The sequence below is a fragment of the Marmota marmota genome, unplaced genomic scaffold (assembly GCF_001458135.2).
Source record: "Marmota marmota marmota unplaced genomic scaffold, marMar, whole genome shotgun sequence".
Taxonomy (NCBI): domain Eukaryota; kingdom Metazoa; phylum Chordata; class Mammalia; order Rodentia; family Sciuridae; genus Marmota; species Marmota marmota.
This window is the reverse complement of record NW_025999999.1, coordinates 15,972,597-15,990,864: the sequence shown is the minus strand read 5'-3', so window position 1 is coordinate 15,990,864 and position 18,268 is coordinate 15,972,597. Positions and strand designations below refer to the sequence as shown.

The 18,268-nt window shown below is 40.4% G+C and overlaps 1 protein-coding gene across 4 annotated transcripts in view; it reads left to right on the top strand.

Annotated features, from left to right (window-relative positions):
• The window catches only part of Gpam (glycerol-3-phosphate acyltransferase, mitochondrial), an 87,847-nt gene that overhangs the window by 5,690 nt on the left and 63,889 nt on the right, over positions 1–18,268 (top strand). The window contains exon 1 of one of the 4 annotated variants that reach the window (XM_015494790.2): positions 7,910–8,020. The exons of the other annotated variants lie outside the window; for them this stretch is intronic. The gene's annotated coding sequence lies outside the window, so the exon portion shown is untranslated. Of the gene's footprint in view, positions 1–7,909; positions 8,021–18,268 lie in introns of those variants that run through there. 4 annotated transcript variants of the gene reach the window in all.

Sequence of the window (18,268 nt, the reverse complement as noted above, 5' to 3'; positions counted from 1 at the left end):
GGGTCTGTGAAGCAATACCGTGTGTCCCTGGTGCTTTGGCATGGCTCCTTCAGTGTCCCCTTGCTACACCACCATCTCTACCTCTAATTAGCTCTGTGAGTCTACAATAAGGCACAATTGCTACTCACAGCCCAATCGAAGGGATGGGGTGACAGGGTTGCCCTGTGAGTGCCCTGCACCTCTCCCTGACCACACTCCCCTCTCTGTAATGTTACACTCAATGGCCTGTTTAATTACCCAGTCCTATCCCCTCAACTCTCCCTGTCCTTGCCCTTGTCCTGGAATACCTTCTCATTCCCACTGGGTCTCAAACCTAATTTATTCTCCAGCCAGCCCCAGTGGTTCCTCAACACTCCTGGTACAACATTTTAGATGGCATGGCTGCTAGTCTGTCGAGTGTTTTTCCAGTTTAGGGTGACATAAGATCTAAGGATAAAGTTGCCAGTTTCTTTTTTTTCTTTTGGTACCAGGGATTGAACCCAGGAATGCTTAACCACTGAGCCACATCTTCAGCCCTTTTAAAATTTTTAATTTTGAGACAGGGTCTCTCTAAGTTGCTGAGATTGGCTTTGAACCTCTGATCTTCCTACCTCAGCCTCCCTAGCTGCTGGGATTATAAGCGTGCACCTCTACCTCTAGCAAGTTGCAAGTTTTTAAGACAGCTATACATAATCAATTTGAGGAATTTCCCTTTATTTCAAGAGTCTATCTTTTCTGCTTGTTGGGATGTTAAAGCACTTCTTTCTTTTATCAAGTGATTGTGTTTGCCAATTGACAATTTATGTTTAGTTTAATACAATGGGCAGAATTTCAAAGTTGGTCTCCCTTCTTTATTGCATTGAGATAGCTCAGAGTCTGAACAGTCTTGGCTAACAATCAGCTTATCACTGAAGCTAACCCCCATGTCCAAACCCAACTTGCCTTTGCGATGTCTTTCATAGTTTCTGATTTCCCACTCAGTAGTCGTAAGGCTGATAGATTCAAATTCTACTCATTTCCCTAAGATACATAGCTAACTGTGGCAGCCAAGTCCTTAAATAGAATCTGTTGTTCTCTTGGTGTCACAGGCTCCTGTATGTTTAATGCCTCAAGTATCTGCTTTCTGGGCCAGAGTAATGAAAATCTAAAAGGGAATTATCCATCTCAGAGAGCAGTTGCAATGGAAATAAAAGCCATTCGTACTCAGGGTTATCAGGATGTTTAATTTTTCATTGCTATTTCAAGATTAAATTTGAACTTCAGAGTAGCGTTAACTCAGGTCACCAGCTTCCACTTAGATGCTTAGAGACTGCTGTAAAAGATGCCATACCCTGGCTTGGGGCAGCCAAGATGTAGGGCCCTCTTTCTATCTGCCTAGGTTAGGGAATCTTAGGGTCATGGGTCATGGGAACTGCTGTGTTACAGGACATCTCAGAACACATCTGGCTATTCTGGTACTTTCAATATTGTCAGGAAGAGTTGGGTGGTGTCTCATGCTTGTAGTCCCAGCTATGCGGGAGGCTCAAGTGGGAGGATCCATTGAGCCCAGAGTTGGAGACGAGCCTGGGCAATGTAGAGAAACCTTGTCTTAAAAAAAAAAAAGTTAGGGTCTAGGACATTGGAATTCCACAATGCTTGGTGGATAAGAGAAAATATCTACCGGGCAAGGCCAACCCAATCATCTAAGTGGTGAAGTCCAAGTTCTTGAGCTATAGTTGGAGGTTTCTATGTTAGAAGTTGTTTAAAATAAGCAAGTCTTGCTAAGCTTAGATATGTATCTGCAAGGAAGGTTTTATTTTGCCCACATTTGCAATGTTGGCTTTGCTCTGTGATGGTAACTGCAAAGAAAATATCTCATGCTTAGACTGAGAGCTTCATGAGGCCAGACACGCCTCCTGCATGGTATTGACACATTGTCTTCTCTCTCTGCCCCTCTCTTTCCTGGGACCTGGTCCATTCCTTTGCACAAATGAGGCCAAAAATGGTTGTTGGTGATGCTGATAATGCAAATGACGAATACATTTAGAGAGAACCAGAGAACTGCCAGAGAATTTCTGGCAGTTTTTACTGTGACATAATATGATGTATAATTGTTCATATTTTAGCTTCCCAATTTAGTTATTAAAACTTATTGGCTACATTTGTTTGGTTTGCAACCCTAAGAAGAAGAAAGGGGGGAGGATGAAGCTTGTAGGCAGCAAAGGCCTCCAGGTGAGAGCTCCATGTTCCTAGTCTTGGTGGCCTAATCCCCTGGAACCTACTACGGCTGCTTATGCAGAGCTGGTCCAGGACTGGAGAGCCACAGGCTTGGTCCATTCAGACTTACATAATTGTGCATGGTTTGCCTGGGCCCTTATGGTAGCCTGATCTTTCCTGCTGAGCTCACCCCTCTTCTAGCAGGCAACTCTCTGTCTTGTTAGCAGCTTGAGTCATGGCAAGCACATTGTAGAAGGCTTTGGTATGTTTCTCATCATGACTGTGCCATCATCCAGATGTGAGGCCCCAGGCAAATCACTTTGTCTGGATCTGGGTTTCTTCATTTGTAGAATGTATTGCATTCGGGTCAGAATCTCTCAACCTCTGGCACTATGAACATTAAGGAGCAGGTAATTCTTTATTGTGAGACTATATTGTGCATGGTAGGATATTGAGCAGTATCCTGGCCTATATCCACTGGATGCCAATAGGACCTGTCCTCTCCCTTGTGATAACCAAAAATATATCCAGACAGTTCCAAATGGCAAAATCACCCTCTAGTCAAGAACTTTGGAATCAGATGATACCTACCTCGGTTTAAGAAAATACATTAAGAGATGTTAATGCCTCCTATTTTATTAACTTTCTACTCTATATTAGACACTGTATTAAATTTTGCAGCTTAAATATCTATTTACATATATCTTATTGAGAAAATGCCATCTTTTCCATGAAAATCTATATTAGGGCACAGGCCAGGAGAAGAACTGAAAACAAGTAGAATCTCTGGATTTTTACTGGATTGTATCTTTGGTTTCCTCATCTGTGAGACATCAGTGTGTGTATATGTTGGGGGGGTAGCTCAGTGGTACAGCATTTGCCTAGGGTGAGTGAAGCCCTGGGTTCTATCCCCAGTGCTGCCAAAAAAAAAAAAAAATCACCTTTACACATTATTGACAAGACCTAGTGCTCAGTGTATAGGAAAGCAACTAGATCCTACTAGAGATTCACTAATGTTAAACGTGCTCATTTTTCCCCCTTCTTCTTTTCTCCCACAGCTGAGGGAATACAATCTATGAAAACAGTTAACTTGCCAGCTTTGCTCTGCCATCTCTACCCATCTACCCATCTTATTCCGCCTGCCCCCTGCCCTCTTCCTGGCTAGGTCGGCACTGATACCTCCTCTTAAACCCCCACCCCCCACTGTTTGTTTTGGAGAGAGATCCCAAATCTTTTGTGTCAGATGGTTGATGTGGGCCACCCCTGAAGGGGATTCTCCAGCAACCAGAGCCTTGCAAATCCCATCCTTTGGTCTGTTTGCTGTGTACCACGAAGACAAAAAGAAGCCAAGGACAAGGGAACGCCTACTATGTGCATTATCAGCGTTGTTCCTTGTAGGGCACAGATGGGCCAGGAGTTTTATCATGTCCCCTGGGCTCTAAGTGTCTCTCCGGCAAAGTCCATGCCTTGGATGTGCACGGCAGCTGCTGTGCCAGCCAGGGCCTCCCTAGAAGAGGAGGTATTTGATAAACTGGCAAGGTGGGGGATGTTGTAGCCAACTGGGAAGTCCAAGGTGTGGAGTTTGAAACTGCTTTTTCCTTTCAGGCCAAGACTTGACTAGGGTTGCAAGGAATGTGAAGAATATATTCTTAAAAAATTAGGCTGTGTTTTCAATCCGAGCTCTGCCAACTATTTCCATGGGGAAGCTTGTGTCTCCCTCCTGAATTTCAGCTGTCCACCCTATCTGAGAAGTCTGAGGTCATAAGGGCCTATCTTATGACCTCTTTTCAACTGGTTGGGAAGTTGTGAGAATCCAGTAATAGAATACACAGAGAGCACACAGTATCTACCACAGTCCTGCTAGATAACCAAGAGCTTAACAGAAATCCATGAAGGTACATCATCTTAAATATTAGCTATCAACCCTAATACATATAACAGATGTCTAACAGACTACAAAAAGTTTCTTTTTCATAAAGAAACAGGCTGAGGCCAGGACCATGGCATATGCTTGGACTATCTAGCAACTTGGGAGGTTGAGGCTGGAGGATCTCAGGTTTGAGGCCAACCTCACTTAGTGAGATGTTGTCTTAAAAAAAAAAAAAAGCTGAGGATGTACCTTAGTGGTACAAAATTTTCCTGGCATGTGTAAGGCCCTAGATTAAATTCCCATACTGTGAAAGGGGCACAGGGTAGAGGGAGAAAGAAAGAAAAAAGAAATAGGATCAGAAAGAGGAAGAGACGGAGAAGCGTCCCAGGTTCTCAATGCTAGTTAATGTTAGAGCTGGGACAGGTACTGGATCTCTAGAGTTACCAACAGATACTATTTCTTCCATGCTCAGGCTGCCTTCCTGCTCAAACATTTAAAGGTCATATTTAGCAAATTGACAGAAGTTTAAAAAAATGAGACTTAAGAACCACGTGCAGTTTGCAGAGGTAATCTTGGTTGGTGGCTCTTTCCAGTGGGACCCTTCTTTCAGGGTAAGAGAGCAATGAGAATATTCTCTATTCTCTAATATGTGTCTAGTTACTAGGGCTACCTGGGGAAAGGAAGTTTCTAATTTTCCCTCTTAGCTAGATGGAGCAGGAAGAAGAGACTGTTACACACACCACACAACCCAGACCCCCCTCCCACACCCACCCAGGACCCCAAACCCTGCTGTACATCCTGCTACATACCACATGTGTGATCCCCCCCACATACACACATACAGGAAATTCAGTCTCTCTCCAAGCATAGTGCCCAGAGGAGGCTGGTCCACACTAGCCCATTGCTTACACATAGCCAAGCACTCTAAAAACCATCTCCTTTGCCCCTTGGTCTCCCACCTTCTCCCTGTTCAGCTCTTGCCTCCCCGCCTGCACCCAAGGGACTGGGGAGGTGGTCTTCTGCTTTCCTGCTGATACCCAGTCTCAAGAGTCACTCTCAATCAACACACAGCACAATTAATATTCACATTCCCAGTTCCATTGCAAGCCATTTTTCTGGGCTGACCCAGACCTGATTCATGATCTGCCTCACACCTCTGGCCAAGAACTCATGAATTTTCTGGAGAGGGAGAGCCCGAAGCACCGGGCTTCCCACGGTGACTTCGTGTGCTTTCTCCTTCAATGCTACTTGGGGCCTTCTTGGGATGGAGTTTATGCAGGTTTATTAGGATGTTGGCTGGTGAGATCATGTGTAATTTTAAATATAAATTTTAAATATAAATGGAACCTTGGTTAAAATGGAATAAGTTATTTGAATTAAACTCTACTGAAGTCCAGACTGATGGTTATAATTCGGTCAAAAGGTTATTGAATCAGTGGAGTCATAATTCCTATCAGAACCCCCTCTTCTATTTTGTCTCTTTAGCTTAATAGTAAACTATTCAAAGGCAGTTCACCATGTGCAGAGCACATTTAATGCTTTTTTTTTTTTTTTAAATCCTCTATCCTCCCCATTTTTAACTTCTTCCTGGGATATTATGTATAGAATGAAAACTGAAAGGAGGAATCGGCCGGCTCTGTCCCCAGGGCCAACTCCTGCCCACCACCTGTTTGGAAAATAAAGTTTTATTAGCACACAGTCCCAGCAATTTTCTCATGTACTGCCTCTGGCCTCCTTCACACTGCCATAGGATCAAGTGTTTGTGGCAGAGTCCAGAGGGCCTGCAAAGCCCAAATTTTTACTAAAAATATGCCGACTCCTGATTTAGAGCATGAGTGTTGGAGTCGGACACTCCTGGGTTCAAATCAGGTCTTGGTTTCTTGTTAACTGTGACATTGGGAAAGTGACATAACTTTTCTGTGAAACCTAATCAGCAGCACAGGAATAATGAATAAATACCTCCCTTGGATTGCCAAGATCTCAGTGAGACAGCATTCATTACAAACCTACAGCCCTGTGCCTGGCACAGATCACCTGCTCACAAAAAATGGCAGCTGTGATGGCGACCATTCATCCCTCCAGCTAACAAATGCACAAACGCGTATCTAGTGCTTCCTCTGCTTGGCCTGGGTCTCTAGCAGGGAATGACCTCAGAAAGCTTCTGTTCTCACGGAGCTCACCTTCCATCAGGCAAGGACCGGAAGAGAAATCAACAGGTTATTTTCAGATAGTGTTAAGTGCTATAAATAAAATAGAGTGATTTAGGAGAAAGGGACAAGGCAGGGGAGAGAGAGTCCACTGGATCTAAGAGCTAAAAATAAGAATGAATCGGTCCCACAAACATCTAAGAGAAGGAATGTTCCTGGCAGGAGGGACCATCAACACAGAGGCACTGGGCCAGGGATGAGCTTGGGATGGCCCAGGAACAGTCCGACGGCCTCGGGGCCTAGGGCAGAGAGGGAGGAGGCAATGGTCGGGGATTGAGGGAGAGGAGGAGGTGGGTCTGAGAGCAGGTCAGAGTTTGTGGCCCTGGGAGGGGGTGTTCCTCAGAATCAGGGGCATGAAACTCGGTCCTGGGCCTCACTCTGCCACTTTCCTTGGTGGTAGGATTACTCTTCCTCCTTGGTCACCCATGGAAACAGGAACGAGCAGAGGTGCCTGAGAGCCCAGTCAAGGTGGCAGCTCTTGGCAGCAGGAAGCCCATCACGTGGCCCTGCTGCGCTCAGCTACCTCACGGGGCCTTTTTCTTCACAATCCCTCAAATTCACTTGACTGATCTTTTGGCCTGTGCTATTAGCTCTTTGAAATTCTTCCTTATCAGGAGCCTTTAATGCTCCTTCAGGTAGAGCACTTAAGGTGGAAATCAGTTCACATGATCTTAAAACCTCCAATAAATTTCCAGCCACATAACACCAGTCAGATCAACATTTTGTTCCTGCGGTCACTCTGAATTCATGGCTCATTTCCATAATTAGCATTTCTTTTATGTCCAAATCATTGAACAGGCGTGAAGAGCCATAGTGATAATATGTTACCTGTTTGAGGTTTAAAAGAAGGCCTCTGATACCATCAGTTACTCTAACTGCCTCTAGCATTGCTAATAATGGCCTCAGAGTCTCCACCGTGGCAAAGCACTACTGCATACTTGGTTCACTTGAGGTAAAACTGTATCTTTGTTTTACCAACCTTTGTCCTTTTCTTTGTATCCTCTTCATCTTCCTCCTCCATTATCTTCATCATCCTCAAACCCCTTTGTTGGAAGTACATAGTAGTCAGTTTTCTATCACTATAACAAAATACCTAAGGCAGGATTATGTTATAAAGAAAAGGGGCCTAATTATCTACAGTTCAGTCCAGGGGCTGTGATGCTGATTTTGTCTAATTCTAATCACTCCCAAAAGCTCCACCTTTAAATACCATGGTTGGATCAAGTTTTCACCCTTTTAATTCAATGAACATATGACTTGGAAGACTAAACTCCTGCATAAGCCCAGGGGACTTCCATTCAAACCACAGCAGAAGCAGAATGGGGGATGTAGCTTAGTGGTAGGTCACTTGCGTAGCACACACAAGGCATGAGTTTTATCCCCACTGCCTCATGTATCCTGCTCCCACAACCAGAGCAGAAGTACTTAGCTCAGTAATAATTAATTCTTCCCTTACAATGTGTAAATGTGTGTTTCTGCCTCATCTTGCTTTAGACAAGATCCAGCCAGGTGGCGCAGAGCATGCCTGTAACCCCAGCAGCTTGGGAAGCTGAGGCAGGAGCATCTCGAGTTCAAAAAAGTGAGATACAAAGCAACTCAGTGAGAAAGGATAAAATACAAAATAGGGCTGGGGATGTGGCTCAGTAGTCAAGTGCCCCTGAGTTCAATCCTGGTACNCTCCCTGAACTACACAAGTTGCTCCATCAGTTGCTCTATTTGAGAAAGAGGAAACTGAACTCAGGAAAGTCAAGACATCCTTGGCCATTTGGTAAGTCCCTCGGTGTGCATGCCGAGACCCTTGATTTGATACACCTAGTTCCTCTTTCTGGGGACATCTCTGGAGCCAGTGGTGTAGGCGTCATGGTTAAGTGGGACCCGAGAACCTGGGGATATGTGCTCCCTTCTGACCTGTTCTAGGTTCTCATCTGTTTGTTGACCTTGGGCTTGGGAATTCCCTCTGGTTGCCTGGTTTGTTTGTATCTGCTACTGCCCCTTTTAAGACATGGCCAGTACTGCATTGATTCTATGAGTAGTCTCTTAGGAAAGATCTTGGCTGATCAATTTAAGGGTTCCTATCTGTTGGCCATGGTTTGGGGGCTCCTCTCTGGTTGTTTTTCTCTGTTTCTTTTATATACAATCTTGCAATTGGAGTTGGCCTGTCAGAGGTAAAGGGGGCTGAAGAAGGGGCCAACTTTAAGTGTCTAAGATAATGTTTTACTGTAATGATCTGACTTTTACATAGCTTTCTAGATTATTATACAATTTGCAGTTGGAGTTGGTCTGTCATAGGTAAAGAAAGTAAGAGAAATTTGTACATGCAGTTCTGTCTGTTTTAAAGGTTCCCATCTGTCAGCCCTGGTTTTGGTGATCCTCTCTCACCTGTTTTTTTTTTATGTTACTGGCTTTTTAAGACATGGGCTGTGCTGTGTTGATATTATTGGTAGTCCATTGAGCAGAGAGATCTTAACTGCATGGGCCACCTATAGGGATAAACCTGTTTAAGAGAAAGGGGGTTTATTGTAACACAATCTGACCTTTAAGTGTTTTTTCCCTAGATTATTATACAATATTTTATTATTATTATTATTATTATTATTATTAGTTCTACTTAGTTGTACATGACAGAAGAATGCATTTCAATTCATCGTACACAAATACAGTGCAGCATTTTAATTCTCTTGTACACGGTGTAGAGATGCACCATTCTGGCAATCATACATGTACCTAGGGTAATGATGTCCATCTCACTCCACCATTTTTCCTCCCCCCATAACCCCTCCCTATCCTCCCCTTTGCCCAATCCCAAGTTCCTCCATTCTTCCCATGCCCTCCTCCCATCATAGATCAGCATCCACTAATCAGAGAAAGCATTCAGCTTTAGTTTTTCGGGATTGACTTACTTTTATAAATATAATATTCTCCAATTCCATCCATTTACCTGCAAATGCAATAATTTTATCCTCTTTTAATGCTGAGTAATATTCCATTGTGAATATATATCACAGTTTCTTTATCCATTCATCTATTGATGGGCATCTAGGTTGGTTTCACAGTTTAGCTTTTGTGAATTCAACTGCTATAAATATCAATGTGGCTATGTCACTGTAGTATGTTTATTTTAAGTTCTTTCTCGGTATAGACTGAGGAGTGGGATAGCTGGGTCAAATGGTGGTTCCATTCTAAGTTTTCTAAGGAATCTCCACACTGTTTTCTGAAATGGTTGCACCAATTTGTAGTCCCACCAGCAATCTATGAGTCTACATTTTCTCACATCCTCTCCAACACTTATTATTGCTTGTGTTTTGATAACTGCCATTCCGACTGGCATGAGATGAAATCTTAGAGTAGTCTTATTTACATTTTTCTAATAACTAAAAATGTTAAACACTTTTTTTTTATATATTTGTTGATCGCTTGTATATCTTCTGAGAAGTGTCTATTCAGTTCCTTGGCCCATTTATTGATTGAGTTGTTTGTTTGTTTGCTATTAAGTCTTTTGAGTTCTTTAAATATCCTGGAGATTACTGCTCTATCTAATGTGTGTGTGGTAAAAATCTGCTCCCATACTGTAGGCTCTCTCTTCACCTCAATGGTTGTTTCATTTGCTGAGAAGAAGCTTTTTAATTTGAATCCACCCCATTTATTGATTCTTGATTTTATTTCTTGTGCTTTAGGAGTCTTGTTAAGGAAGTTGGGGCCTAATTCGACATGATGAAGATTTGGGCCTACTTTTTCTTCTATTAGGTACAGGGTCTCTGGTCTAATTCCTAGGTCCTTGATCTAATTTGAGTTTTGTGCATGGTGAGAGATAGAGGTTTAATTTCATTTTGCTACATATGGATTTCCAGTTCTCCCAGCACCATTTATTGAAGAGGCTATCATTCATCCAATGTAAGTTTTTGGTGCCTTTGTCTAGTATGAGATAACCGTATTCATGGGAGTTGGTCTCTGTGTCATCTATTCTGTACCACTAGTCTACATGTCTATTTTGGTTCCAATACCATGCTGTTTTTGTTACTATTGTTCTATAGTATAATTTAAGGTCTGGCATTGTGATGCCTTCTGCTTTACTCTTCTTGCTAAGGATTGCTTTGGTCTCTTATTTTTCCAGATGAATTTCATGATTGCTTTTTCTAGTTCTATGAAGAATGTCATTGGGATTTAAATAGGAATTGCATTAAATCTGTATAACAGTTTTAGAAGTATGGCCATTTTGACAATATTAACTCTGCCTATCCAAGAGCATGGGAGATCTTTCCATCTTCTAAGGTCTTCTTCAATTTCCTTCTTTAGTGTTCTGTAGTTTTCATTGTAGAGGTATTTCACCTCTTTTGTAAGTATTTTATATTTTATATTTTTTGAGGCTATTTTGAATGGGATAGTTTTTCTAATTTCTCTTTCAGTGGACTCATCACATGTATAGAAATGCATTTGATTTATGGGTATTGATTTTATATCCTGCTTCATTGCTGGATTCATTTATTAGTTCTAGAAGTTTTCTGGTGGAATTTTTTGGATCTTCTAAATATAGAATAATGTAATTGGCAAATGATAATAGTTTGAATTCTTCTTTTTCTATGCATATCCCTTTAATTTCTTTTTTCTGTCTTGATTGCTCTGGCTAGAATTTCAAGTACTATGTTGAATAGAAGTGGTGAAAGAGGGCATCCCCGTCTTGTTCCAGTTTCTAGAGGGAATGCTTCCAATTTTTCTCCATTTAGAATGATATTGGCCTTGGACTTAGCATAGATAGTTCTCAAAATGTTGAAGTATGATCCTACTATTCCTAGTTTTTCTAGTGTTTTGAACATGAAGAGGTGCTATATTTTATTGAATGCTCTTTCAGCATCTATTGAGATAATGTCTTGTCTTTAAGTCTATCAATGTGATGTGTATTACATTTATTGATTTCTGTTTGTTGAACCAACCTTGCATCCTGGCATAAACCCCACTTGATCGTGGTGCACTATCTTTTTAATATGTTTTTATATGCAATTGGCCAGGATTTTATTGAGAACTTTTGTGTCTATTTTCATTAGAGATATTCGTCTGAAGATTTCTTTCCTTGATGTGTCTTTGTCTGGTTTTGGTAACAGGGTGATGCTAGCCTCATAGAATGAATTTGGAAGGGTTCCCTCCTTTTATATTTCATGAAATAACTTGAGGAGTATTGGTATTAGTTCTTTTTTAAAGGTCCTGTAGAACACGGCTGAGAATCTGTCCAGTCCTGGGCTTTTCTTGGTTGGTTGGCTTTTGATGGCATCTTCTGTTTCCTTGCTTAACATTGATCTGTTTAAATTGTATATGTTTTCCTGATTCAGATTGGGTAGATCATATATTTCTAGAAATTTGTGGGGGTCATCAAGATTTTCTATTTTTTATTGGAGTATAAATTTTTCAAATAGTTTCTAAGTGTCTGTTGTGATATTTCCTTTTTCTTCACGAATTTTAGTAATTTGCATTTTCTCTCTTCTTCTCTTCATTAGCGTGGCTATGAGTTTGTCATATAAATAATTTTATTTATTTTTTCAAAGAACAAACTTTTTGTTTTGCCAATTTTTTGAATTTTTTTTGTTCCAATTTCATTAATTTTGGCTCTGATTTTAATTATTTCCTGTCTTCTTCTACTTTTGGTGTTGATTTATTCTTTTTCTAGGACTTGGAGATGTAATGTTAGATCATTTATTTGTTGACTTTTTCTTCTTTTAAGGAATGAACTCCATGCAATGAACTTTCCTCTTAGTACTGCCTTCATAGTGTCCCATAAATTTTGATATGTTGCATCGGTGTTCTCATTTACCTCTAAGAATTTTTTTATCTCCTTCCTGATGTCTTCTGATATCCACTGCTCATTTAATATCATATTATTTAGACTCCAGGTGTTGAAGTAGCTTCTTTTTTATTTCATCATTGATTTCTAGTTTCATTCTATTCTTATCTGATAGAATACAGGGTAGTATCTCTATTTTTTTGTATTTGCTGAGAGTTGCTTTGTGACATAATACATGGTGTAATTTAGAGAAGGATCCATGTGCTGCTGAGAAGAAGGTGTATTTGCTTGATGATGGATGAAACACTATTAAGTCTAAATCATTGATTGTATTATTGAGTTCTTTAGTTTCTTTGTTTAGTTTTTGTTTGGAAGATCTATCCAGTGGTGAGAAAGGTATGTTAAAGTCACCCAGTATTACTGTGTTGTGATCTATTTGCTTCTTGAAATTGAGGTTTTGTTTGATATATGTAGATTCTCCATTGTTTGAGGTATAGATATTTATGATTGCTATGTCTTGTTGATGTATGGTTCCCTTAAGCAGTATGAAATGTCCTTTTTTATCTCTTCTGACTTACTTTGATTTGAAGTCCACTTTATCTGATATTAGAATGGAAACCCCTCCTTGTTTTCATGGCCCATGTGAGTGGTATGTTTTTCCCCATCCTTTCACCTTCAGTCTGTGGATGTCTTCCTATGACATGAGTCTTTTGAAGGCAGCATATTGTTGGATTTTTAAAAAAAAAATCCAATCTGCCAGTCTATGTCGTTTAATTGATGAGTTTAGGCCATTGACATTCAGGATTATAATCGAGACACAGTTGGGATTCCTGTTCATTTTGGTTTATTTTTGGTTTCTAACTTGAGTTGGTTTCTCCTTTGAGAGGATTTTCCTTTAGTGCAGTTCCTCCCTTTGCTGATTTTCATTGTTGTTTTTCATTTCCCCCTCATGGAATATTTTGCTGAGACTATTCTTTAGTGCAGGCTTTCTCATTGTAAATTCTTTTAATTTTTGTTTGTCATGGAAGGTTTTTATTTTATCATCAAATCTGAAGCTTAATTTTGCTGGATATAAGATTCTGGGTTGGCATCCTTTTACTTTCAGAGCTTGGTATATGTTGTTCTAGGATCTCCTGGCTTTGATGGTCTGGGTTGAGAAATCTGCTGCAATCTGAATTGGTTTCCCCCTATATATAATCTGAAATTTTTCTCTTGTGGCCTTTAAAATTCTATCCTTATTCTGTATGCTAGGCATTTTCATTATAATGTACCTTGGTGTAGATCTGTTGTAATTTTGTACATTTGGTGTTCTATAAGCCTCTTGTATTTGATTTTACAATTCATTCTTCATGTTTGGGAATTTTCTGATATTATTTCATTGAAGAGATTATGCATTCCTTTTGTCTTGTGCCTTCCTCTATCTTGATAATTCTTAGATTTGGTCTTTTCATATTGTCCCATAATTCTTGGACCTTCTGTTTGTGGTTTCTTACCATCTACACTATATGATCAACTTTTTTTCCAAGATTATATATTTTGTCTTCATTGCCTGAGGTTCTGTGTTCCAAGTGATCTAGTCTGTGGTTGATATTTTCTATTGAATTTTTTTATTTGGTTTATTGTTTCCTTCATTTCAAGGATTTCTGTTTTATTTTTCAAAGTCTATCTCTTTCTTGACATATTCTTTTGCTAACTGTATATCCTCTCTTTTCTCTTTGTTGGAGCAGTCGATTTTTGCTAGTATTTGCTCTCTTAATTCATTCTTTGCATATCATATATATATATATTATAGATGGACACAATACCTTTATTTTGTTTATTTTTATGTGGTGCTGAGGATTGAAACCAATGCCTCACACATGAAAGGCAGTTACTATACTGCTGAGCCACAACCCCAGCCCCTTTCATATCATTTTAATTATGTACATTCTGAACTTCTTCTGTGACATTTCATCTACTGTGCTGCCAATGGAATTATTGTATCAGCTTGGGTTGTTTTGGGCACTTTCTCCCCTTGTTTCTTCATATTGTCCATGTGTCTTCCTCTCTAGCAGTGTGGATTCCAGGCATTACAGTTTCTACCTTATAATCTTGTAATGTCCCTGCAGGCTACCAGTACTTTGCCTACAGGAACCTGGATGATGGTCTTGTAGGTTCTGGCTGTTGTCACTAGCTGGAAAGCTGCAGGGGAAGTCACCCTACATATTGGTAGATGGGGCACAGCTCCTACCATGCATGAGGGTCACTCTGCTCCTACCACACGGTGGGCCAGGGTCATGGTCATCTGCTGCTCCTCCTTCCGTGCAGCCTGGATTATTACACAATCTTGACATTGAAGTTGGTCTGTCAGGGGTTAAGTATATCAAAGAGATTCTATATGTGCAAGCATTTATGCAGTTGCATGATAAGGGTCTGAACTGTCAGGAGCTAAGTTGAAGATGCCAAGAGGCACTGCCTCTGGTGTGCAAAGATATCAGGATACCAGAAGAAAGGGTTAAAAAAAATTTCAATCTTTTAAAACCAGTGCTGGGACTCCCAGAACTATTTTTCAGCCTGGCCCCAGGTAGCCACAGATCATCTCACTGTGGGTAAAGGACACCAGACCTAAACTGTGAACACCAGCCCTAAACTGTGATTTTCCTGGAAAAAATTCTGGAGTTTCATCAGATCACATTCTTTGAGGCCAGAAAGTTAGGAACTACTGCTTTACCGGCTTTACTGACTTAGTCAATAGTGTAGTTATCAAAGAAAAATTCTATGCAAGTTTATAATTGGAAAGAAAAATGTTGGGGTTAAAGCTAGGGAATACTATGATTTAAAAATACCCCCTTTATCAATTATCCGTGAAATGGTACTAATATCTGGATCAAATAAAACCTTCCTCCTAGACATTATTCCAAGAACTCTTATGCTAATTGCAAGTGTCACAGAGTATCTACCATGTGACCCAGGCACCCTCTCAGTGCCTTACATATCTTAACTTTTAATCCTTATAATACTATAAGATAGGTACTGTTATTAGCTTTGTTTTATAGATGAGAAAAATGGGGCACAGAGAGATGAAAACCATGAATCGAGTTCACATACAGCATTACAAGACCCTTCACATTTGTGGATGATGCAGTTTGTCGAGCTGTAATTAGTGGTTCAGAATAATTATCATTTGGACGTGTCTGAACAGTACCCATGTTGTAAACTTGAAGCACATGCCTAATTATTAACTGGATTCCTAGACATGCTACCTCTGGTTTTGTGAATAAGAGAATTTACCAGGTCATATGCAGAGGGGAGCCAGATCCCAGCTCTGCTTAATTAGAATTTGGCTGAGTTACTGTAGTTAAAAAAATGAGGCTACTAATCAACAGAGTAACTTTATTTTTCTAGCCTTTATCACTATGAAAATAAATTTACTCTGGGTACATTAGGCATGTCTGTAAAGCTGAAATTCAACTAAACCTTATCTCTGGGAGGTTAAAGTTTCATGCATTCCAGGATTTACTCCCTTGATGGGGCTTTAGATATAATTTACTCTTTGCCTAGAATTGTGTTTATTCAACAGCTAATGAGCAGGTGACCTAGAAATTTAGATGGACTGTTTTCTAAGGATGTCACCTATAACTCACCTAGAGAAAAATCAACATTACTGATATTAATATTTACTTAACACCTCCATTGCCTATAGTAATTACTAGGAATTCTCTAATTCGTGTGTGTAATTTATGTGTATCCAGTGGTTTTAGAGATGAAGTAGGAACATTGGCCAAAATTGAGAGCCTCTGGAAAAAATTAACTACAATGTTTTACCATCTCACATTGCACCTAGACGTGCAGTGGGAATGCAATGCATGTGTCATTCATCCTAACACAGCGAGGGATCAAGCTCCACAATCCATCCAAATAGTGGTGTGCAGGAGGAAGCTAGAGAAGAAATTGCACCCCAGGGTCTGGGTTACGGAGAGCCTGTTCTCTCATTCTTACTTTCAGGTGGAGATTATTTCTGTAGGATGATGATGAATGCCTGCTAGAATAGACATGGTTAAACCTCAGTCAACTGAGTTTTGACTTTATATTCAGGTTTTGTTTTATATCAGGCAATTTAGATAATTGGAACTGGATTGATAAAAATTTTTACTTTGGAGATATTTTCTTTGGGGAAATTTGTATGTTAAAAGTCAAAGGCAGTTATACAGAATGTGTTTAGAACACTCAAGAGAATACATTTTCTAAAAGAAAATCTTTGGTCCTCTATATGCCCTTGAAAGTAATAGAATTAAATTTTGTCAAAAGTATTCTAGAAGTGAGCCTTAGTTGAATTTAGGTTAATCTTTCTACTAATTAGACTGAATGGTGAATGACTGAGGTTCTAGTTTACTTTGCATTTAGATATTTCCTTCCTTCCTTCCTTCCTTCCTTCCTTCCTTCCTTCCTTCCTTCCTTCCTTCCTTCCTTTCTCTCTTTCTTTCTTTCTTTCTACCAGGGATTGAACTTAGGGGCACTTGACCACTGAGCCACATCCCAGCCCTATTTTGTATTTTATTTAGAGACAGGGTCTCACTGAGTTACTTAGCACCTTGGCATTGCTGAGGCTGGCTTTGAACTCTCCGTAGTCCTGTCTTAGATTATTTTTTTTCCTTTTAAAAAGAGACTGATCCTGAGGGAGGAAAGGTTTTTTAAAAAAGCCTGTCCCCAGGCATATCCAGCTCTTTCTTTTTTTTTTTTTAAGAGAGAGAGAGAGAATTTTTTAATATTTATTTTTTAGTTCTCGGCAGACACAACGTCTTTGTTTGTATGTGGTGCTGAGGATTGAACCTGGGCCGCACGCATACCAGGCGAGCGCGCTACCGCTTGAGCCACATCTCCAACCCCTCCAGGTCTTTCTTTCAAGTGTTTTCAAATTCCTTCCTTCAAGTCTGCGGGCACGTGTGTGCTTCCTCCAGCTTCTGTGCTGCCCAGTTGACACTGAGGCATTCTTCTCCATGGTGGCAGTCACACAGAGTGCATCCCCACCATGTGTTGCTGGCCATCACCAGAGATCTGGGCTGCTATTCTCCTTCACAGTTAATGCTGTCCCCTTGATTCTGACCCAGGGAGTGGATGGGAGTAGAGGACACCTGGGAAATCTGATGCCTTCCTTTGTCAGGCTTGGCTATATGACCACCCCAAGATTCACAAGGTCCTGAGTCCCCCAATTCTGTGATTTACATATCCCTCCTTGAATACTACCCTTGGTCAGGCAAGTTGGCAGTTGTAAATACCTTCCATATTCTTCTTCATTATGTAGTTGTATTTTAGACATTTGACAAACAGATATTGAACATCTGTTTTGTTATTGATCAAGGCACGATTCCATGCTAGGAATGCAGGGGAAGGGAATGGGGGAAATCAAGAACGACATTTAAGAGGGAGAGTTGTAGAATTGTTGCCAAAACCTTGGTCCTTGTCCCTGATGCGAATTCAATACCAAGGATACGGTTTTGAGAAAAGTGAAAAAGGTAATTGCTTTTTTTTAAAATTTTTTATTGTTGGTTATTCAAAACATTACATAGTTCTTGATATATCATATTTCACCCTTTGATTCAAGTGGGTTATGAGCTCCCATTTTTACCCCATATACAGATTGCAGAATCACATCAGTTACACATCCATTGATTTACATATTGCCATACTAGTGTCTGTTGTGTTCTGCTGCCTTTCCTATCCTCTACTATCCCCCCTCCCCTCCCCTCCCCTCCCCTCTTCTCTCTCTGCCCCCTCTACTGTCATTCATTTGTCCCCCTTGTATTATTTTTCCCTTTCCCCTCATTTCCTCTTGTATGTACTTTTGTATAACCCTGAGGGTCTCCTTCCATTTCCATGCAATTTCCCTTCTCTCTCCCTTTCCCTCCCACCTCTCATCCCTGTTTAATGTTAATCTTCTTCTCATGCTCTTCGACCCTACTCTGTTCTTAGTTACTCTCTATATATCAAAGAAGACATTTGGCATTTGTTTTTTAGGGATTGGCTAGCTTCACTTAGCATAATCTGCTCTAATGCCATCCATTTCCCTGTAAATTCTATGATTTTGTCATTTTTTAATGCAGAGTAATACTCCATTGTGTATAAATGCCACATTTTTTTTATCCATTCGTCTATTGAAGGGCATCTAGGTTGGTTCCACAGTCTTGCTATTGTGAATTGTGCTGCTATGAACATCGATGTAGCAGTGTCCCTGTAGCATGCTCTTTTTAGGTCTTTAGGGAATAGACC